Raw genomic sequence first — 24,374 nt, forward strand, 5'->3', positions numbered from 1 at the left:
GGTTGCCTGCTTTTAGCCATTAATTTCTAATCCACGTGCAGAGAGGTTTTATGGAAGTGTATTTCGGACACGTTGAAAAAATAATAATAATTTGCACGTACGGATTACTAGTTCGCACACACAAGTTACTGTATAGTATGTAGGGTTTAGTGAATAAATAATCACAGGCAATAGCTGCATTCACAATATCGCCTGGAACAGAAGCACCCCTTCATCGGTTGAAAAGAGCAATACCGGTGGGGAGGGTTCGTTTTTGTTGATAGCTACGTATACGCAACGAATGCATCTTACAGTCTTTCGTGAAGTAGCATTCCCACCAAAGGAGCCACCATTGCAAGGAAAATCGAACCTCTCTTTGTTCTGCTTGCAGACCAATGAACTAAAGTATAGTTACGCACTGCAACATATACAGATTTAATAATCTGTACGTATCCGTACGTATAGTGAAGTAATCCGTATGTTCCGTTTAGTAATCATACAGTTTTGTAATCAGTTTGAACGAAATAGTAAACTGTATGTACGAATCATTACTATTTTCTTACAGTGTCCTAAATACATTTGCATAGTTTTTATGCACAAAAATAATTAGTGAGTATTTTAGAGGTAGAATTTTCTGTCACCAATTAAACTAGTCCCCACTCAAACTCAGTTCGAAATTTTGGTTGTCCCTATGTCTTACTGCAACAGTGAATCAATCGCTCTGTTTTTTATCGGTGCAAAAGACTGACCGATGAGCAATTCGTTTGGTGGAAGTGCTATAGGGAGACTTCATAATTGGCTATACGGACAAAATTGACAAAAACCATAAGTGACCCTGGTCGCTTTAACCTAATGCGGTCCCACAAAAATAAGATTCATACACAAATTTACGCTTATAATACCCGATGAAATTTGTATCACTTTCCAATGTTTGTATCCGATAAATGTGATGGTACATGTATAAGTTAAATGCACGCTTGATTACTAGGACCAGGTTTGTCTCCGATGTATCGTCCGCTCCGAGCAGAACAAAAGAGGGCGTTTCTTTTTTTACTCACCGCAAAGGCGCCATGAGGCGCCCAAGCATGTGCGCGTTTGACGCAAAGGACGCTGAGTACGCGTAACTTATTTATTCCGGCATGTATTTTCTTTGCGAACACGCGAACGCGCAAGAACCCGCTTGTAATCACCTGTCTTTCTTTCGCTGATTGGGGTGCACTACAGCTCGGGGCGGATTACTCCAAATGTAACTTTCCTGTCGTCACTTTATCTTGGCAAGGATGGATGCCCTTGGTCATCTACATTTCTTTTTTGTTCGCTACAATTCATCGATATTTCTGCACACAGCAACATTGGCTGCAACGAGTCGGGTTGAGTAAAATAATTACCCTGTATTTTCGTCGATTATCCCGGGCAGATTTGGGACCATTGAATTTAAAACATGGAAAATACCACTAGCAATCATTATAATTACAAGGTTTATGATAAATTTATCAGTGTTAAAATCTCAGAATAGGTTAACAGGGTGCACCGGTAATGTGTTATGGTGGCCCTGCAACAGCATTGCAACATGTTTCAGCGTGACAATACAACGCATCTTAAACGTACAGTTACAGGAAGAAATTTGAGTACGATTAACTGACTGACAGGCAAGTTTGGTGAAACCGGTCATTTGTTTTGTCCATGTTCTGGACCATGCTAAAGGCATGCTGATGTGTCCGACAAATAATAATCAGTGCCTCCTCCTTTGTTGATGGATGTTAGTGCCACACTGCTAATGTTAAAAATGTTATTAATAGGATTAAATCTTCATCCCTGTGGGTTTCCATAGCATGCAGTGTTTTCTCTCGATTTAAGGTATTTTTGAACTTCATTTTTATGCAATGCAATTTCAACCTGAACTGCATCCTTATGTCCTTAAATGTGCACTTTCTGTCCTTATAGGTTCTTGCGAAACGTTCCGCTTTGCATTGCTTGTACCAATATATATTGTACGGTCAAAGGACATAACTGGTTAAGATACCGTTCAAACCGTGGTCTATTAACGTATCTGAGACATGTCCGATCATGATGAGACCTTGAATCTTTCACAATTATACAATTATGTGCTATAATTTTAGGTTTGAATAGACGCTACAAAATATCATCTTCCAATTATGTTACACACGAACGGCGAACGTTCACTTTACAATAGCACGGTAATACTTTATCGACACATGTTCAGCCATATTAATTTTGTTTGGAAAGCCATGTGAGCCATTCTATTAAATTGTCCCTGTTGCATCTAGTGTACGATTGCATAAATTAAAAAAACATTCTTTAATATCCATGACTGATTAAGTAATGCAAATCTACTGTCGAACAAATAAAAAAAATGATTTATGGTCAATTTCAATGACAATAATCTGTTAAATTACACAGGTCAAATCTAACACGGACAGATAAATTTCACACGTTGTAGTTTCGTAAAAGTGATCGACTTCAGACTTGGCAAACCTTCAGACAATCATCCAAGAACGATCCTAGAACAAATTCGTCATGATGACGTCATCACGTGATTTATTTTTGAATTTTGAATATTTAATAGTTTACCAAAGGGTTTGTACACGTTTTTCGACAGCACACTATCATCGTGCTTAACGCGTAAGCAGTCTTCAACATTGACCGATAATGACTACCAGAACGAAAGAGAAATCTGACTAGATTTTGTATACTTTTTTACTACACAATACTGTTAATTTTGATGTGTGAGTAGTCCCAAATTTCGGCTGAAGATTACTATGAGAAGGAAAGAGAAATTGCATGTTTACGCTTTGTTATTTTATTTGAAATATGCCCAAAAGTCAGAATATCAAGTAATATTTCACTATATTAAGTCCCCCAACTAGAGGAGATCCAAGAACAACGTTGTCATAATGACGTCACGTGGTGTCAGGTGACATGACTTTAAAGGAGCAAACTTCACAGCCTTTTAGGTCCAATTAGGTTCAAGCCTTGCATTTATCGTGAAATGGATAAGCTTTAGGCGAATAATGACCTGATGTGATGATGACGACAATATGTGACAAGTCACATGAAATTAAAGGTCTCTTCAAAGCACTATATCTCGTGGTATGCATGTCCGATTGGTTTTAAACTTTGAGAATAGCTGGAAAGAGAAGGGTTTAAGACTGAAATTGGCCTGATCTGATGTTGATATCATCAGAAGACAAATCACGTGATATTAAAGGAAAACTCTTCAAAGGACTCTATCTTCTGAATTGCATGTCCAATTGGTTTCAAACATTGCTGAGATCTTGAATGGAAGTGATTAAGACGGATATTGATCTGATGTGATGACGCCATAATGCAGGTCACGTGGTATTAAACGTGCAATGTACAAAGCAATATATCTCCTCAATTGCATTTCGTATTGTGTTCAAACTTTGCTGGTATCTTTAAAGGAAAGTGACTTAGGCCAATATTGACCTCATGTGAAGGTGACATCATCAGGTGAAAAATCATAATAGAAGTACATTCTTTAGAGCCCTACATCTTGTGATGTACATGTCCGATTGGGTTCAAATTTGGTAGGTAGCGAGAAATGGAAGAGTTACAGAGAGAGGAAATGATATTAAAGGTGCACACTTTATTCTCCATATTTGCTAATGTCCTGAAGGCTTAGCACATTTTGTCATTATGACGTCACCAAAGAAAATATTACAATTATTTTTTGTAAATATTTGTAGCTCTGGGATAAATCTTTGAGTAAAATGCTAGTATCTCAAACGAACAAATTTTTTTTTAATAAAAAGGAAAATAGGAAAAAGCTCTTTGCTCTGTCCTTAAGACAGGAAAAACCTCTAGTTTTTTCTTCCGTTTTCTTTCTCTTCTGACCAACAGCCCATTTCTTTTGTGCACGTTTCTTCCTTCATCGACTTTGGTCCTTTTGCAACTTCGGATCTTCATCAAACTTACATCAAAGAAGCACCCTAGTTCAAAGATATACATAGAACAATGACGTAATTATGACGTCATCAAGTGGTTTTTATTGAATTTTTGATATTTATTTCAGCCCATGAGCTTTGTACACGTTTTTCAAGGTCCAATTTTGGTAGTTTGGCAATCTTCAGTCGTCCTCAAAATTACAAGAGATACTTCAACACAAATACAACGCAAATGTTTAAAATATTTAATCTGTGCTTTTTTTCCGCATTAACCATAATTTTTGTATTGTAATTTGTAAATGTGTGATTGGGTTGAAACCTTGCAGATAGTTAGGACGGGAGTGTTTATTAATGGAGACTGACCTCATATGATGAAAATGTCAGCAGTAAACGGGTGCAAAGCGCATTCTTTATGTACTTTACGTCGTGAAGTACATGTCCGACTGGTTTGAACTTTAGAAAGGGAAATGTTACACACGATGTGATGATGACGTCATCAGATGATCATGTCACATGACATTAAAGGTGCACTCTTCCACCCGTTATTTCTCTTGAAGTTCTGGCCGCTTTGGTTGAGACCTTGCTGATATCTTGGAAAGGAAGTGATTTAGGCAAATATTGACCTCATATGATAATGACGTCATCAAATGACAAGTCACGTGGCATTAATGGTGCAAATTTTAAAACTTCATATCTCCTGAAGTGTATGTCCAAGTGGGTTCAAACTTTCCAGATATCTTGAAAGGGAATTGATTTAGACAGCTATTGACCTCATGTGATGATGACCTCATTAAACGACAAGTCACATGACATTTAAGTTGCACTATTTAAAACTCTATATTTATTGAAGTACAAATCCCATCGATATGAAACGTTGCAGATAACAAGCAAAGGAAGTGTTCCAGATGAAAGTGTACCTGATGTGACGATGACGTCATCAGGTGACAAGTCACGTGACATTAAGGTGAACTCCTCAAAGCCCTATATGCTCTGGTATTCATGCTCCATCAGGTTGAAACTTTGCAGATAACATGAAAGGGTAGTGATATAGAAGAAAATTGAACTCGTGATGATGATGTCATCGGGAGACAAGTCACGTTACATGAAAAAATGCACTGTTGAAAGCCCTATATCTCCTGAAGTACATATCCCATTGATTTTAAACATTGAAAATGCACCTGAATATTTCCTGAAGTACATGCCTGATTGGGTTGGAAACCTTGAACTCAAGTGGTCATTATGGCAGATTTACCCCATTAGGTTTGTGCAGCAGATGGGTTGTTCGACTTGAGAAAGGAATGCGAAAAAAGTATTTTCAAACGGAAGATGACCTCTCGTTTTTTTCTTCTTCTGCTCAAAAATCCGCTCAATTTGTGCACCTTTTTTAACCACGACTTTAGTGCTTTTGCAACTTTTGATCTTCATCAAACTTGTACTAATGAAGGAACCTTATGCATAGATGGTTTTAGAACAATGACGTCATGGTAACGCCATCAAGTCATTTATAACTGATTTTTCAATAATTATTTCCTCCCATTGACTTTGTACACGTTTTTGAGGCACCGTTTTCGTTACTTAGAAAGATAAGGAAAGATAAAGAAGATACACCAAGCACTCACCATAAAGCGAATATAATACGTAAATATGTATGATATATGATATGATGACATCATCAAGTGATTCATTGTTAAATTTTGTGTTTTGATTAAATATTATTTCATCTTCAAAAATCCATATAAAATCAACCGTGGCCTCCCGCAACATTCTTTTTCCAGCAGGTGGCAGGACAAAATGTGGTCAATAGCTTATCTCGTGCGGGTCAAATCACGTTACCCTTCCTTCCAGTCGAAACCGAAAGTGGGCCGATTGTTTAAAAGTGGTAAAAGGTATCAAGTTATCTCAACGGTGTTAGTCTGCTCGGGTACAGTATTCTTCAAATCATGTGCTGATGACGTCACGTAATTGTCGAGCTCCCTCTAGCGACAAGTTATATATTCTAAAAACGAATTTTAAATAGAGATCTGTGGCAGAGTTTGTCGGAATCGCCTGAAAATTGATGTGGATGATGGTCTTGACATCATCAGACCGGAAGTTATAATAAAAAGTGATTTTGTTCTTCAAAATTCGATTAAAAAAAATCAACCGTAGCAGATTTAACCCTGAAATGCCCACTAGATAAGAGCTAACTCATTATGGTCGACTGCATGAACTGCACGGTTTACTTGTTCACAAAGATGAAGCGCCGACGACAAAACCCTGTTATAATATTTGCGAACTAGACATTCTCATTCGCATACTGTGCAAATACTGTGCATAATTTGTATTGTAGTTTGTATTGAACGAGTGATTTTTTGAATTCTTGCAGCAAGTTAGAACGGGAAGGTATATAAAAGGAGATTGACCTCATGTGATGACAGTGTCATCAGAAGGGTCACGTGGCACTAAAGGTGCTTTATTTAAACTCTATATCTCCTGAAGTACATATCCCATCGATTTGAAACTTTGCAGACAAGAAAAGAAAGGAAGAGTCCTAGACGAAACTTTACCTGATGTGATGATGGCTCAAATTACATTTTACTTAAAGGACGTAATTTCCTGAAGTGCATGCCTGATTTTGTTGTAGCCTTGGACCCAAATGGTCACGATCAAATGATTACGCCATCAGGTTTTTGCGTTAGATTGGCTGTTCAAATTCACAAAGAGATGCGAAAAAGCCCTCTGTTCTGTTGGCAAACAGACAGATAAGCTCTCGATTTTTTTCTTTTCCTTTTTCAGACTATTCATTGTGACAGGAGACTTCGATAGTTTTATTTATCAGATTGATTTCAAAGTTGGTAGACTTTAAAATAATCATGTAAAATAGGCCCTGGAAGAAATTTGTCATGATGACGTGATCACGTGATTTAGTTTTGAATTTTGAATATGTAATTTTCCCATAGGTTTTGTAGACGTCTTTCTACTAAATTGTCATGTTCCATGTCCTTGAATTTGTTTTTTTTATCTAATTGACTTCATACTTAGCAAACCTTCCCACATTTACTTAAGGATACTCCAATATTGTCGTGCTGACGTCATCACGTGATTTATTTTTACATTTTGAATATTTAAGTTTTCACATAAAATAGGTGTTGCATGTTTTTTAACAGGAAAACAGCTTTTGCACTGTTATGGATCTGACTGAGCTTGTGTCAGGGTCACACACCAAGGTAACAAGCCGGTAGAAAAGGTTCCCTTACAAGTTAATAATAATGTACATGTTAATAATGACGTCATCAGGTGGCAAGTAACGTGACATAAAAGGGGCCATCTGTAAAGTGCTATATCTACAGAAGTACTTGACTAATTGGGTTGAAATTTTGTTTGGGGCTAAAAAAGTGAGGGGGTTTAGACCCAAAATGTCCTGATGTCATCGGGTGACAAGTCGCGTAGCAATAAAGGTGCACTTTTTAAAGCACTATATCTCCAAAAGTACTTGACCGACTGGGTTAAAACTTTGTAAATACATGCAGCTGGAAAAGGAAGCGTTCATGCAATGATGAGGTCATTGGGTGACAAATCACGTGACATAAAAGGGGCATTTTCTTTAGCACTATATATCGTGAAAAACTTGACTGATTTGGCTGAAATTTTGTGTGTCATCTGGTCTCAGATAAAAGAAACCAGGACCGAAGCAGCTGTTAGTCCACAAACACCTTTAATTCTTTTTTTCTGTTTCTTTTTCAGATTCTTCTTTGTGAGAGGGCATTTAGATTTTAGTTTTATTTATCAGATCTGGTTGATTTCAAACTTGGTAGACCCTTAGATAATCATGTAAGGTAAGTCTTAGAAAAAATTGTCATGATGACGTTATCTTGTCATTTATATTTTAATTTTGAATATTTAACTTTTTCCAATAGGTTTGGTACACTTTTTAAACAAAATTATCGTGTTACTTGACTTTGACTTACTCGACTAAGAATTGATTCACTTCATACTTAAAAACCTTCAGACAATTATGTAAGGGTGGTAATACAATAAAATCAACATGATGACGTCATTTTTTAATTTTGAATATTTAATTTTCCCTCAAATATAGGTTTTGTACATTTTTTCTGGAAGACTGGTTTTGCACTGTTATCGATCTTTATGAGTTCGTGTTAGGGGCACAAACTAAGGACACAAAACAGAAAGGAGTCATGTACAAGTTTCTCTTAATGACATCACCAGGAGACAAATCACGTGACATCGAGGGGGGAACTCTCTAAAGTGCCATATCTCCAGAAATCCATGTCCGATAGGGTTGAAACTGTACGTGTGTATAGCTCGAAGGGGAAGAGTTTTAGACCCAAATTGACCCAATGTGACTATAACGTCATCAGGTGACAAGTCACGTGACATCAAAGGGGCATTCTTTCAAACGCTATATCTCCTGAAAGACTTTAACTGATTGGGTGTATGGCTGAAAAGGGAAGGGTTTTAGACCCAAATTGACCTGATGTGATGATGATGTCATCGCGTAATTAAAGGGGCATTCTTTAAAGCACTCTATCTCATGAAGTAAATATCTGATTGGGTTGAAACTGTGTATAGCACAAAGGGGAAGGTTCTAGACCTGACCTGATTTGAAAATGATGTCATCACGTGACAAGGCATGTGACATATATCGAGATTCCACTGACCAATGTTTGTACTGTATCGTCTAACCCCCTCCCAAAAATCAAGTTGACAAGGCGTGAAGTGCATGAACTTAACAAATATGGAGAATATCTCTATTTATTTCGCCATACCAAAACAAAAACAGGGCCCTGCATGAGAGTAATAATTCTCATTGTTGGCGTACACTCTGTTACAAAGAAGAAAAGAAAATCCAAAAAAAAAAAAGACATCTTGATAAAAGAAAATCCAGTATGTAATTCAACATTAATTAAAAGCAAGCGTAAAACATATTGTTCAATTAAAAACTGTTTACAAAGTATGAGGTTAGTATTGGGATAGAAACATTCCTTTGATACAATGTCATCAGGTTTGGTGGTGCTAAATCGCCAGTGAGCCTTGTATATGTAAATAACCTGTTCGGTTCAACCATTGGCTCTTTGCACGCAGCAGCCATAGGCATGCACAGCCTCGATCTGGCAGCTTTATACAATAAAAATAGCCGGTTCAGTGATTCCCGTGTATATAGCTTATTTAATTTTGTGCGTACTGCGTTATTTCTTGCGATTGGACAAGGCGATTCTGACGTGATTGTATAAGCTGCCAGTTCGAGGCTCTGAACGCCTGTGGCGGTGGCGTGCAAAGAGCAAATTCGACCGAGAACTGTGAAAAATATTGAGCTATAATTCACGCTTTCCTTAATAGTGATAACATGGGACACGAACACCATCTCCAAAAGATTGTTCCTACTAATCATCACCGTAAACCTGGGGCATTAATCGAACGTGGTGTACTAAAATCATTGAGTTTTTTCAACAAAAATATCAAAGATCGCAGCAGTGCTAGTTTTCCATGATTAGTGTTTTCTTCACAAACTTTTGGCATGGTACAGAAGCCGCCACCCTACTTCTGGTAGCTTCGACGACGTCCGCATCACGACCACTGATCACTCTGAGTAATAATCGTGCGTACGGGTCTTGATATCATAATTACCCAACCGTCCTAGGAAAAAATACACGAGCGGGGCTTCCCAAGTGACCCCTAACATGTTACGTCATGAGGTATATTTACCTGTGGGTGATAATTGACCCTAGCTTTTAATCAACAGTCGTCATGAATTTAGCGTCAAGGAACAAGACTAATGTGCTAGCCCAATCTGTTCGAGGAGCACTGACGATAGTTGGCATAAGGCGGACCCGCGCCATGGTTAAGACAAAATTCCCTTGTGTGCATGATATACTTGCCATAATATAAAGGGTGCAGTGCACTGATAGACTAATTGTGCCTGCTAAGTCACGTGACCTATAGTGGGTATCTAACATCAGCAAAGGTAACACCCTCCCATAGCAAAGTATACTATGAGTATTATTTTACCACGAACAAAGCCAACGGTCTGTTAGTGCTGAGACTACAAATTTGCTGAAGTCTGTAATGGCCTTTTATTTTTGGTAAACAACACTTACAACACCCACGTCATATGACTTAGTGGACACAATGGGTCTATTCAAGTGAAGTGATATTTTATGTTGAGCTCAGCATTAAAAGTGGCCTACTGTTTCTTTTGATGATTTATGCACTGTGGAAATAAAGAACAGGATCAACTTCCTGTGTTAGGGCTTCCATCAGAGGGCCGAGTTGATACACGGATTCCTCGATGCCCGGAATGTAGAAGGTCTCTTAAAAAATGGCTTCGAGCAGACTTAGGAAATGGGGGTGAATTTGTTTTGTGTGAATCAGAGATGCAGCCCTGTCAAGTTGTAGGGAGTTAAGTCGGCGTAGTGGTTCTTTCCTCGCCTTCATTCACTAAAACTATAACTTCTTCTCATTGTTTCCTCTCTAAAGATTTCTTCTGGCTTGTGACTTATACAGTGCCCAGGACACTTTAGTGGAATCCTTGGTTTCATAACCAGAAACACTTAAAAGGACTAATAATAAGTAGTCGATCGAGTTGTTGATGTATCTGTAAACAACCGACCTTTAATTCAATAGGAACGGCGTCTTCCTATTTCCTTTATATTGGCCTCATCAAAGACAAGATTTAAAAAGCAGTTTCCAACCACAAGAACTTCAAGGGTAAACGCCCTTTGCGTGGTAAGAATGTGTGATAAGTCTAGATTGTCTGGGAACTTATAAGTTTTTGAAAAGCACTGCAGTGTACCACATTACACCACAAACACCACACCACTTACCACACGAATTCCGTTGTAGCACAGAAGAAGGAAATAACTTCACACGATTTCCCTTTAATGAATTCTTTCTTAGGTTGAACAACCAATCTACTGCACAAACCTGATGGCGTAAATCTTTAATCATGACCATTTCGGTCCAAGGCTTCAACCAAATCAGGCATGCACTTCAGGAAACAACGTACTTTAAAAAAATGTAATTTGACTACTCATCTGATGACGTCATCTTCACATCAGGTAAATCTTCATTTAGATTTCCTTTCCTTGTTATGTGCAAAGTTTCAAATCAACGTGATATGTACTTCAGCAGTTATAGGACTTTAAACAGTGCACCTTTAATGTCACTTGACATCATCATCTGATGACGTCATCATCATATGGTCAATTTCGCCTATAACACTTCCCTTTCTAAGTACCTGCTAAGTTTCAACCCAATCAGACATGCACTTCAGGAGATAAAGTACTTTTAAAGGATGCACCTTTAATATCACGCGACTCGTCTGCTGATGACGTCATTATTACATTAGATCAATATTCGACTAAATCACTGCCTTCGCGAGATACGGAGTTGTAAACAGTGCATTGTTAATGTCACGTGACTTGTCACCTGATGGCATCATCACCACATCAGGTCAATGTTCGAGATATACTGCTTTGAAGTGTGCACCGTTATTGTATCACCTTATGTTTTATCTCTAGGTGTCATTACTCCGTTCATAAGGTCAATGATCGTCTATAACACATCCGTCCATAGTTACCTGCAAGATATCAACTCATTTGGATGTGTGAGCGCCGTGTTCATGGACAAAAAAGCACAGAATAAGTAAAGTTCGATTTCAAAATATTTTGGTCTTTTGGCGTTCCATACAAATCCGCGCCACATGTTTCAATGACATTTTAGTATTTGGAGTTCCATACAAAGTGATCTGACCAGCGCCACGTGCTTGTTTCACTGAACTAAGTATGCGTATGCACTGTGAAATGTCTTAGTTATAGGCAGATGTAATGTGCACGCTCACCCACAATGAAGCCAGCACCAAGTGTACTCTATTATACGCAAATGTAGTAAGGTGTGTTTTTGTTGCCGGCTCTTTGTTTTGCGTTAACAAGTACATCAGTTACGCACTTGGTGCAATAGACTCCAATGCTATTCACTCTTATAGTTGATTTGGTACGAAATTTTGAAGAGTAACATACTTTTTATAACTTCTGGCATGATGGCGTCATCAGCCCCAAATTTTCACACATGTGTTAACTGGGTAAAGAACACCATCCACATCAATTTTCCAACGATTCCCACAAACTTCGCCACAGACATCTATTCAAAATTCATTTTCCAGAATTTTTAACCTGTCGCTAGAGGGCGGTCGACAATTACGTGATGTTATCAGTAGATGATTTGAAGAATACTGTACCCCAACAGACTAAAACCGTTGAAAACAAGTTGATGCCTATTACCACTTTTAAACAATAAGCCCACTTCGGTTTCGATGGGAAAAAAGGGTCTCGTGATTTGACCAACAAAAGATGAATCGAACAAATTTTACTCTGCCACTTCCTGCAAAAAGAATTTTGCAAGAGGCCACGGTTGATTTTATATGGACTTTTACAACATTAACACAATATGTAAATATTTGAAATTAAAATAAATCACTTGATGACGTCATCATGATGTAATTGTTTTAACACTATTTTTGCTTCAAGTTCTGTGCTCGGTGTAACGTTGATGACGATCGAATTTCTCCAAGTTATCAAAACTGTGCCATGAAAACGTGTAAAAAGTCAAAAGAATACCTTTTCTGCAATCTACGGAAAAGCTTAAAAAAAAACAGAAGTAATGCCTTTTCGCAAAATTGCAAAAAGCCTACAAATAATTAATGGAAGTTATGCAAGGAGCTCTGAAGCTCGACAGTAATTTTCGAATGGTGGGATATTATGCAACTTGCACAACGCTTCCTGAGTGTTAACATGCATAAAGTAGGTTAACCGGAAGCGTTTGTCTTCCGAAGTGGCCAAACTTACGGTAACTGTATCGCACGTGACTTCAATTTCCAGTTACTGCTTGTGGCTCTGCGAGACTCCAATCGTTACGCACACCGTTTTGTATTCCTTAATTTTCTTTATTATCTCAATCAGATCGCATATTTACTTCTTGTACATGTTGTTGATTTATTTTTTGGGAAGATTTTATATTCCCAGAAGAAAATAGTCCCAGATCCATTCATTGTAGACTGGTCTGGTTCATGTTTCCAATGCACCAGAATTCTTTAAAAAAAATAGACAGAAACCTGTTTAAACCTCCGTTGCAATAGCCACTGCGATTGCATCTATAACTCCACTGAATCGTAAATGGCAAAAAGACTTGAAAGCTCAACCGATGTGGGGGAGAGTAACCTGTATGTATTCCAAAGATAATAGGTGTTAGGTCTTAACGACCAGTTTCGAAGATTCTATAGAGGCTGCGCATGGCAGCCATCTTTCGGTAACTGCTTTTGTTACGCAGGGATAGCACAAAGGGCCTACTCATGTTTATCCCTGTCGAGCAAAATTTCTTACAACCAAAAATAGCTGCCATACACAACATATATACCCTCAGGAAACAGTTTGGACGGCTGGAACGCGATACCAATATTAGTAGGTCGCCAAAAGAAACGTTTTGATTTTCGGGTTTCTCAAATCCCCGGCAGATGTCGACCTGACTGGAATCCTCTCTGATGGATGGTAAATGTAGTGCATTCTTCTCATTTAAGACCCGCTAATGGACCCGCCGCATTTGCTGGAGAAATACGCCAATTTAGACTACGTAGGACAGGTGTCTCTCGAGAAGAGGGGGAGAAATCTCATTACTATCTGTAAATGTGTTCAGCGCTCACGTGAAACGTGATCTGTCATGCCTTGGCCTTTTGGTGCTTTGGACAAAGCCAAAAAAGAGGGCTATTGGATATAAAGTCGAGTAATGCCATCAGGTATAGGTGATACAGTGAAGTACCTTTGGAATTTTTAAGGTAAAAGAAATCCCTGTGATGCCCTCAAGTATAAATGAAGTATTTTTTTAATGAACTTCAAAACAATATACTTTATTTTTGAAATTTTTGAAAATATATACTTAGAGGCACCACAGGACTATATGTGCGCTTTTTAAGATGAGTCGTTCATGTTCATATACGGCGGTGTTTAAACAAGTGATAAATGAACATACCAGAGTAGTGGAACACTTATCGAACTTACTGATGTGCTATTACAACCAACAAGCTCAAAATTACTAGCAGCGGAGTTATTCATGATGGATTAAGTGACCACTCCCTGATATATGCTACCCGGGGAAGAATTGACTCAAAGTTGGGTGATCACACTTACAAGGTATCCAGCTAGTTGAGGAAAACTTCCTCCACGATCTTGCCAGTGTCAACTGGAATTGTATCTTGGGTATGAATGACATTGATGGTTCGTTTGACGTTTTCGAAACATTCTTTCTTAATGTTTGCGATAAGCATGCTCCTTGTAAAAAAAATATGAAGTGAGGCATACCCATTCACCCTGGTTAAATCAGGATATATTGGAGTTGATTTACAAAAAGGGATCACTCAAAAAAGATGGCCATCACTTCAAAACAGGATGACTGCTGGAAAAAATTAGACCCTGCGCAACCAGGTTAATGCCAATATTGAACATGCTAAAAAGGAGTACTTCCATCAAGCCATCAAATCAAGTAAAAATAAAAGTGGGTAAGTATGGAAGCATCTCAAACAACTTATTCCTAGCAAAAGTAAAACATATGCTATAAGTAGCATTCGCACAAATGGCAAAGATGTTTCTGAACCTGAAGTTATTGCCAAGGTGCTTAATTAGTATTTGGCAAGCATTGGACCTAAACTTGCCTCAAAATACCTGCTTGCACTGATTCATCAAGCAAATGTTTTTGCAGTATTACAGTCCCAGTTGGAGACTTCCACTTTGAACCTGTTAGTGAGGATTTTGTGTTAAGCAACTCCAGGGTCTTGCTGCCACTAAAGCCACAGGACATGACAATTGTCCTGCTAAGCTTATCAAAATAGCTGCCCTTGTCATTGCTGGTCCATTGACGCATATAATTAACCTTTCACTGAATACTGGCGTATTTCCACAGAAGTGGAAGAAAGCAAGAGTCAACCCAATGCATAAAGGAGGTAACTTAAGTAAACAACCAACTTCAAACCCATATCGGTTCTTCCAATTTTCTCAAAAATCCTTGAGAGAGCAGTCTTCGACCAGTTATTTATATGTTTATATGAACTCGAACCAGCTGCCTAATATAAACCAATCAGGATTCCGACCATTACATTCAACCTCTACGGCCCTGATTAATATCACTGATAAATGGCACAAAAGCTTTATCATGGTGATATGGTTGGGGTGATCATGTTTGATCCTAAAAATGCATTCGACACCGTTGATCTAGATATACTTATCCAGAAACTAAAGCATTACGGTCCTGACGACAATGGGATTAACTGGTTTCGAAGTTACTTAAAATTAAAGGACCGTTCTCATTATACGACAATTAACGGGAAGAGCTCGGGCTTTCACGCAGTAAGTTGTGGATTACCACAAGGATCCATTGTCGGTCCACTTTTGTTCATCATTTACATTAATGACCTCTCATTGCATGTAGCTCATTCTAAGGTCAATATCTATGCTGACGACACTGCTTTGTACTATGACAGCAAAGATGAGTCAGGTCTCATAGACAACATCAACGAAGATATGACTCGTGTAGTGGAATGGCTCAATCAAAATAAATTGGGTCTTAATGTTGGGTACAAAGCCAAAGCTGCGCAACATACACGATGACACCGTCACCGTTAACGGGACCCCGCTTAAACGTGTGCGCAGTTGTAAACATCTTGGAGTTGTTGTGGACGAAAACCTAAGCTGGCGGGACCATGTTGATCATGTACGAAAAAAGGTTCTGGTTGGAATGCATGTCACCAAGAAAGTGAAAAAAATTATCCCCTGACAGCTACTATATACTATTGTTTAATGCCATAGTTTCTTCACACTTTGATTGCTGTGATTTTGTATGAGGAAATTGTGGTACAACACTTCAAACAAAACTGCAAAAATTATAAAAAAAAAACCGACCGTATGATAACCTATGCACACTGGAGTGTCCCTAGCAGTGTTAACTTAGAAATGCTAAAATGGGTTCCTCTCGAAGAAAGGAATTTAAATAAATTTAAAAATACAACCACTGACTATGACCTCAGACGAAGCAGCCAATCACTGTCTATACCACTGCCCAAAACGGAATCCTTGTGGCGGAGTTTCTGTTACAGGGGTGCTCAGACTTGGAATTATGACAGACTGCAGACAGCGTTAGTGGCTTCAAATGCAAGTTGAAGGCCACAAATGTCTAACGAGATTACTGCTTCGTTTCATGTCATCCAGTTGTTTTTTATTGTATTTGCGATTTCAATCAAATCTTTTACTGCTGTTTCTGAATTGTTTTATAGTAAGCTTTAAACCTTCTATTTTTAGTTGCTAGACGTCCATTTTTCTGCTCAGGTTTAACTTAAATACATGTGCTTTTGTTTATCTCTCATCTTAAGTACGTATAGTTTACCATTTTGATTTATATATGATAATAATTAAATATATATGATTTAATGATTTTCTTCTTACATTCTTAATTTAGTGGGTTAAATTTATTTTGCAGTAATATATTTGTACTTTTTTGATTATATTTTTCTCCTGCTTTAAACGTGTTACACGGCCCCTTGGAAAACAGCCTTGGCAGAATGGGTTCCCTGTGTATAAATAAGACAAAAAATAAATAAATAAATGATCTAATTGACTGATCTAGCTTGTTCCATTCGTAAATTCCTGTGACAAACGGGCTATTCCTCAAGCATTCAGTTTTACATCTTGGTGCAACAAGTGAATTCATAGCATGTCGGGTGTTGTAGTTGTGAACCCGGTTAGCTTGGGTAAAATCAGGAGTCAAATAGACAGGAGCCAAATTGTGCAAACATTTGTACATTAGTACAGCCCGATTATATTGGAAGCATTTGCTCAAAGGCATCCATTTTAACTCACGAAAAAGGTCAGCGGACGAAGAATCATAATTCTTGTTTAAGATTATTCTTGCTGCACGCTTTGGAAGCTTTTCAAGTTTGTCCGTGTGCATACGAAATCTATCTAACCATACCTGTGAACAGTAATCAAAATGGGGCTGAATAAACGAGCTATAGAGTAGGGTAAAGCATTCAGAGGGAACATATTGTTTAACCCTTAGAAGCATACCTAGTTTAGATTGCACAGTTTTATTAATTTTATCCATCTGTTGCGTCCAATGTAGTTCCTCATCAATTAAAATCCCAAAACATTTAGCAACCTGAATACGTTTTACAGCAATACCATTTTACATTAAAATTCTCAGTGTTCTTTAGCTTGGCCATTGTCCCAATAATCATTATAGTTTTATCTAAATTAAGAACACGTCTGTATCTTTATCCAATTCATCACACGGCACATACCGTTGGTCAATTTTTCCTCTATTTCACCAACCTGCATTCCTTAACCGTAAACGTAGATCATCGGCATACATGTCAATAGTTCCATCACTCACAGAATTAGGCAAGCTATAGTTACATAGATAGAAAACAATAATGGGCCCAAAATAGATCCCTGTGGGACTCCTGTTCTAACAACCAAAGTATTTGAGGTTGTACCTTTGAAACAAACACCTTGGATGCGTTCATCAAGATAAGATAGAATTCATTTTAGAGATTTTTTTAACAACCTAACGAGCCAAGCTTATTGAGTAATCAGGGTTAACCGTATCAAAGGCTTTTCTGAGATCAATAAATGCAACACCTGTTAGTTTACCTTCATCAATATTCTTAGACCAATTACTGACAAGTTTAGCCAGAGCAGGGGTGGCTGAGTGAAGTGGCCTAAAACCAGATTGATTGTCATGTAAGACGATTGTACAGTGCTCGTTCTAACATTTTACTTATTAATATTGGCAACACCGAAATCGATCTGTAATTATTTAGACACGATTTATCACCAGCTTTATGAAGCGGGAGAACCTTAGCACTTTTCCATGCATTTGGAACACGAATTGTATAAAGGAATATATTAAAAATCACTATGAACTTTCAACACCGTGAAAATGCAGTTTTACCATTAAATCACCGTGAAATTTTTGTCAAGGCAATGTAAGCCCGTTTTCACGGTGGAAAGTTGATCAGCTTGGGAGCGGATTAGCTCACAGCAGTTTCAAGGACTTTTCACGTCAACATCTTCGTAGCTTATGGTCCTATTGTTATTCATAACCATAACGGTACACCAGTCCAGCTTGCCACCGTGGAAGATGGGAAAACAGCGGTTTAACTGTCAAAGCGTAATAAAAGATTAGTGTGATAGACAGCCAGGAATTAGCGTACCGGTTACCAACAAAAGGAGCGATTGAATACCCCTGTTTAGGTCTGGGCCTCCGGGAACCAGCGGAAACCTTGCATGAAGCAATATTGCGTGCGTGTTTTCGAAACCGTGATTAGCGAAATGCGAAGTGAACTTGTGAAAACCACAAAACTTTTTTTCCACATGTTGTGAATGTAAAGCAGGTGTTTTGTGAAGACAGGATCCTGTCTTTCCTACAAAAGACAGGATTGATTTTTCCTTTTTTGAGCTGTGAGAAGAGATGGATACACGTACGATGGCTCAAATTTGCCGGATGGAGCTGAAAAGTTGATAAGCACATTTTGCTTATGTAGAACCATGGAGGAAGGACACAAGTTTTTTTCCCCAGGTCTAAACTGTGACACGATTCATAAAATTCCATGAAACTTGGTGTTAGATGTCACAACACCCCCCCCCCTTGACCACATACCAGAAGACATATGAATATTTCCAACTTTTGTGGGCAAAAGGCACATTGAGTGGTAAAGTTGTGAAGTTACCACATCGAATTATGGAAATGCCAAAAGACTGTGAAACTGTATACAAAGTGGTGGAATAACAAAGCCGACAATGTAGCATCAGAGCGAGCGAGGATAGCAACGGCGTGTACATCATTGTCCAATCCAGCGTCGTGCATGGACAGGGTTTGCCCGTAACGTTTTTCTCACTTGCCAGCCGGACCAGCAGTGATGGCTTTTTACTAGTCTATAAGCAGAATTTTCACTAGTCCGCGTCTTCCCCCACAAATTTCAACATTCTTTTTGGCGCTAGTGTTTTCTGCTCCAACATCATGCATAACAGTGTGCACTCGGTGCTGACTGTTGTTTAATTGTCGATGAGTAATCATAAATGGCCATGGGAATTATGAATTTCCAGAATATTCATGAGTATAACTCTACTCAAGCAAATTAAATATAAATCACAGATATGCCACAAAATTGAAATAAATGTTTCTGTGAGGTGACATAATTTGTGGGGAGTCGTTTTGCTGAAGTCCCTACAATGTTCTCATTCAGCTACAGGCCATGATGTAGTGTGTGAACAACCTGGCCGGGGTTATATGTACATTGCAAGGATGCAAACATTGTGATTGGGGTGTTCAGTGTACATTTACACCTGTCACCACCACAGTAAGAAGACAGGTAATGGTACCTTTTATATGACAATGGGTCCTTAAAGCATTTAAAGGATTACCCCCACCGCAAAGTTAATGAGGAAAGCCCCCTAGATGGGCTCACTGCATTTTCATGGTGTTTTCACTTGACCTCAAGGTGTCGGCAAGGGGTCACATCCGGGATTATTTTCACGATGTTTTCACCACGTGAACTGCCATGAAGTTGCAGTGAAAAAACAATTTCACAGTGAAACTGCAAATTAACTGCAAATTCATGGTGCTGAAATTCATAGTGAATGTAGGTCAGAGATTTAACCACAATCGGGCAAGCTAATTTAAGGAGCCGAAAGATTATGTTGCTCATTGCCCATTGCTTTTTAGATTTTAAACCGTTAATGAATCACAATAATGGAACTTCACACACGTTAAAAAGAATCTGTATCTCCGTGAATCATGTACAGATCGAACACCGGGTACGCCTGATAACGGAAACTTAAACCAAGTGGTAATAGCCCCCTGACAATACATTTAATAAACAAATTTGTTATCCACAGCACCGTCTAGTATTTCTGCATTTCAAGGTGAAATTGAGAGGACAAAATGGAATATCTGCATCGGTTGGCAGATTTCTTTCTAGAATTTGATGAAAACAAGTCGGCACGTTTTTACAGTATGTAAATTAGAATTAGACTGTGGATAAGTTGGCCTGAACAGTTTCGCTGAAAATGTGTTTCCCCCCAAAGCACTTGGTGGAATTCTCAGAAAGGCGACATTTTCTTGTCACGGGGCAGGGGTAGTCTAGCATTATTGGCATTAATTATGGGACTAGTACTGCAGGTGGAATTTGTACTTGCCTTATTGGGAAAAGATCGTTAGAAGTGAATGGAATCATCAAATTGTCATTTGTTAAACCCCGGCTTTTGCAGGTCCTATGCAACCCATTTGAAGGGCGACGCACGACAGGCGACGCACGACGGAAAATGACATGTTTGGAACTGGTAAATGGCAGAATTGGGACACAACAAAAAGCAAAATGCGACGGACGATAGGCGACGGCAGATATGGAATTCCATAGGATGGTGGTGGTGGTGATGGGTTGGACCATTTTAATGGCCCACGCAGGAGAAAAAAAACATATGACACATATGTTTTCAGAGCGTTTTTTTTTTTATCGCTTGTATTGTTTTTTCACTTTTTTCGTATTCAGACCGCAGCAGGTCGCATTTAAAAGAAGAGATAAAAATTTGGTCATTGAGTTAAAGCAAGATATTGGACAGCAGCAGGCGGCAATGCAAGCACGTCCACGATTGCTAACGTGTACAAAGCATATTAGAGGCCTTCCAAAAAAGTTACAGTGCAAACAAAAGAGGGCAATAGGAACGTCCACGATTGTAAAAGAAAACCTTTACATATTGTGTCATGTATGTGTTGCGCCCCAGCCACCCGGTTATACAAAACACCACCCGCACGGCACAACAGCAAGCAACACTTGGATTTTTTGCGAATATGGGCAAGTGGTGGGCAATACAAGGCCAAGTAAAAAAAAAACTAAGTTTCTCGTCCAGAGTTAGAAAAAAGGGAGGCGACGGGCATTTTAATTTCTTTCTTTCCAAGATGGCCGTTAATATGTTACACAGCTGCCAATCCCTGTCACCTTCACTCTTGCAAGATATCAATGTGACGCTTAGTATCTCAAATTCGATGAATTTCTCGACTTTTTGTTAACATAAAAAATGTCCATGTGATGGCCAAAAAAGGAAGCACGCGGGGATGAGAAACATTTTGTTTTACTTCGCTAATAAGGGCATGCAGTAAGTTCGAATAGTCAGATTCATCAGGTCGGAGAACGGCGGGTTTGCCTAAAGATTCGGGTTGTTGGGGATTGTCCATGTCTATTTTCTTGTAAATATCATAGCCTTGCAAAATACAATAAATAATATCCATGTTCACGTACACAGTATCGTATTCACTCAAGATGTGGGTTTGGTGGGCTTTGGGGTGCGTGTTGCTTTTACATGTATTTTGCGAAAGATTCAAAAGGATTTTATGAGAACTTCTTTAGTTGAACCAACATTACTGTGATTCGCTTAAAATCGTTTGTTGTTGTTGTTTGTTTGGGTTTTTTGTGCGTTGCTGTAACAACCTCGACTCCTCAGTAGCGCTGAATTTTGAGTCTTGGTAACCAAACTCGAAGCAATCGTCCTGGCCCATTTGCACGGACAATTCAGACTTAGACGAAATCTTTGTTGACAAACAGAAGTTGGTTAAGAATACAAGTTTCTTTTATTCTCAAAACTTCGCCTCAGGCAAAGCTCCTCACAGTCAAACAGAGAGTTGGTGAGGAAAATCCTCCTGTTTGCTAAACAAGTATTTCACCGCAGCAAAATACTTCACAAATCAAGTATTTTCTCAACACGAAAACACTTCCCAGGCTCAAAGCACCAAAACTGGTCTCATCAGACTTTAGCTCTCTACTCGCAAAGTTCCAACTTGATTACTCAACACATTTTCAGGGTTTTTATACTCTACAAATCTACTATATTAACATAGCTACTGAATATAAGTCATAAGTAAATTATGCAGTAAGGCTACATCACCCTGCTCTAAATTGATGACTTATTCCATTGACCAATCAGAATGAAACCAAATAATGTAAACCCATGACTTATATCAATTTTTTAATAAAGTTCCACCCCTTCCTTTCAAAGAAATATTATTCCATGAAAAAAGGAAAGTTTTGGGTGCACTGGCCTCCGCCCCCATATTCGTAGTAGCTAACCAAGTTTTATCAATGGGTCAACTGGCTTTGGTGAGCATCTGGTGTTTGACTCATTGACCACTAAACTTTTCTGAACACCTGTTCACAAATCTCAACATTGTTACAGTTGCAAATTGCAAACATTATTTGGAAGTCTGCATCACCACATACTCAGACGTTAGAATGAAGTCGACGTATGACATTTGCTTATTTTAATCGGTTGAAAATAGCAAAATGATACCAGCTTGCGCACGCTTACATTTCTTGTTAACTGCAGGTTTCCTGCAGCGGGGCTGCGAGGTGTTCATGTCTAGTACATGGCAGTACATGTACGTGCACCCGACATGCCCTTTGGCTAGTAGCTCCACCATTGCTTGGTGGCCTGTTTTCCGTTGTCCTCTCCCTTTTACAAAAGAAATACAAAACCACATGATAACTGAAGGAGTAAATTTTCCACAAGAAGCCATTCGTGTGTAATAATCGGTCAAAGGTAACGATTGTGAAATGGTTTTTAACAAAGAAGGACGAATTCAACGAAGTGGAAACTTTACACTATTGCTAAGAATGTTCTGTTTTCGTTTAAAGTCAAAGGGTATTAAAACGTGAGTAACATACTGTAAATAGGCCGAACAACCCCAAAAAGTGATTTTGGCCCATAAAATTTGGAAATCTACATGAAAGGTCTTTCGTCTTCCAATATATCGCGGAGGGTGGTGTCGCGACATCTTGCGTCAAGTTTGGTGACATTTCAGGCTTCCGTACTTATTTTAGATCCAAAACGGTAAAATTCATCATTATGCTCTGTGCGGAAGTCTGAATAACCCAACAAGTGATTTTGGTCCATAAACCTTGGACATGTACATGAAGCAGTCGCGCCTTATTATTTATGGTTTAATAACCAAACTGTCAGGGCCTACCTTCCCCTCAGTTGTACGCAAAATAATATTAATATTGTTGGATTTAGAATGGTTACGGTTAAAATAATAAAATTACACCAACAATTACCAGTCTATACATTGGTTAAAAGAATATTAAAAGAATTTGTCAGTTTGATGTAGGTTTTGTACACTGAATGTTGAGTGAAAGTAGTACATGTATATGGAAATATTTCTGGTCCACCTATCTGTATATTTTTAAAGCTTGTTTACATGTTTTATGTACATGTATTTAACATCAGGCAGTGTCAATGTCATGCTTCAACATACCCTCAGTCAAGCGAACTTTTGCTGCAACCTACAGTACTTCCAGGGAATTCTTTCTCAGCTTGGGAGACAATAGCTTTGAAGCGATTGTCACTTCGCAATGACCACTTCTCCACAGCTGCGCTCCCTAATGAAGATACAGAACCACCAAAGTAGTTGAAGTTGGGCAGTTCAGCATGAGTAAAAACTTTTCCTAACAGTCCTACGACCAAGTCCTTTCCGCATCTTACTTTGTCGTACACTGCCTCATAATCCTGACGCAGTAAAGTTACCGTTGGTCTGTTTGCACACCCAATTACTACATTGTTCGTTAGCTCACAGTGGACATAGTGGGGTTTTCGTCCTCTTGGCTGGGGTGGCTGTTGTGACTGGGGTGGCTGCCGTGGCAGAAGAGGTTGCCGAGGTTGTGGATGATGGGCTTGCTGTTGTGCTCTATCCTTGCTGCAGGGTTGGTCTTTGCTGGGCTGGATCAGCTTGTTCAAGGACAGGAGGCTGGGGTGGCATTTCAACTAGTTCAGGGGCAGGAGGTTGGGTAAAACCTCAGTGCGTTGGGGGCTAGCACCTCCTCTGGCAGTTGCAGAGTTGGCCTCTCTTCCGGCAGCTGTGGTGTTTGTAGAGGTTGCTGCGGTGCAGGCATAGGAGGTCCAGTCTGCGTAGGTTGTGCCCCTTGTTCACTAAAAACTGTTTCTTTAGCAGTGATTATGTGCATTTAAAAAAAGACATAGTTCTCTATATCAACAGTAAGCTTTCAGAATGAAACTAATATTTTTGTTTTAAATGTGGCAGTGTTTTGGGGCATGACTTTTTAAACTTTTTGAAACAAATTACAATGTAAGAACTTGCCAATGCAAAAGACCGCTAACGTTATATGGAGAGTGAATATATTTCCATTTATGGATTCTATTTGTTTACAACTTGCCAACAAACGAAAAGATGTTTATTCGTCAGCTCGGAAGAATGTGTTTGACTAGTTTTTAAAGTAAAACTGGCGTTTTGAAACAGAAAATGAATGATTAGACAGGTAACAGTTTTCTTTCAATTTTCTTTCAAGACCTGTAAATAGTATAAATATGTAAAAAAAAATGCATGCAGATTTGTATGTATTTATACAAAACTAAGTAATTTTCTTCA

The 24,374-nt window shown here is 38.7% G+C and overlaps 1 long non-coding RNA gene across 3 annotated transcripts; it reads left to right on the plus strand.

Moving 5' to 3' along the window:
- Positions 1-1,114: 1,114 nt before the first annotated feature.
- On the plus strand, positions 1,115-13,583 carry LOC147800090 (uncharacterized). 3 transcript variants are annotated; one of them, XR_015424462.1, is made up of 4 exons: positions 1,115-1,349; positions 7,052-7,111; positions 7,629-7,720; positions 10,800-11,305. It is a non-coding gene; the product is annotated as an uncharacterized LOC147800090 (long non-coding RNA). The 3 variants fall into 3 exon arrangements; XR_015424461.1 differs by lacking the exon at positions 10,800-11,305 and adding an exon at positions 13,411-13,583 and having other exon boundaries at positions 1,116-1,349; XR_015424460.1 differs by lacking the exon at positions 10,800-11,305 and adding an exon at positions 11,423-12,306 and having other exon boundaries at positions 1,118-1,349.
- The last annotated feature ends 10,791 nt before the right edge of the window (positions 13,584-24,374 follow it).

The sequence above is a fragment of the Acanthaster planci genome, linkage group LG02, assembly GCF_054643075.1.
Source record: "Acanthaster planci isolate LZ-2023a linkage group LG02, COTS_SCS, whole genome shotgun sequence".
NCBI lineage: Eukaryota > Metazoa > Echinodermata > Asteroidea > Valvatida > Acanthasteridae > Acanthaster > Acanthaster planci.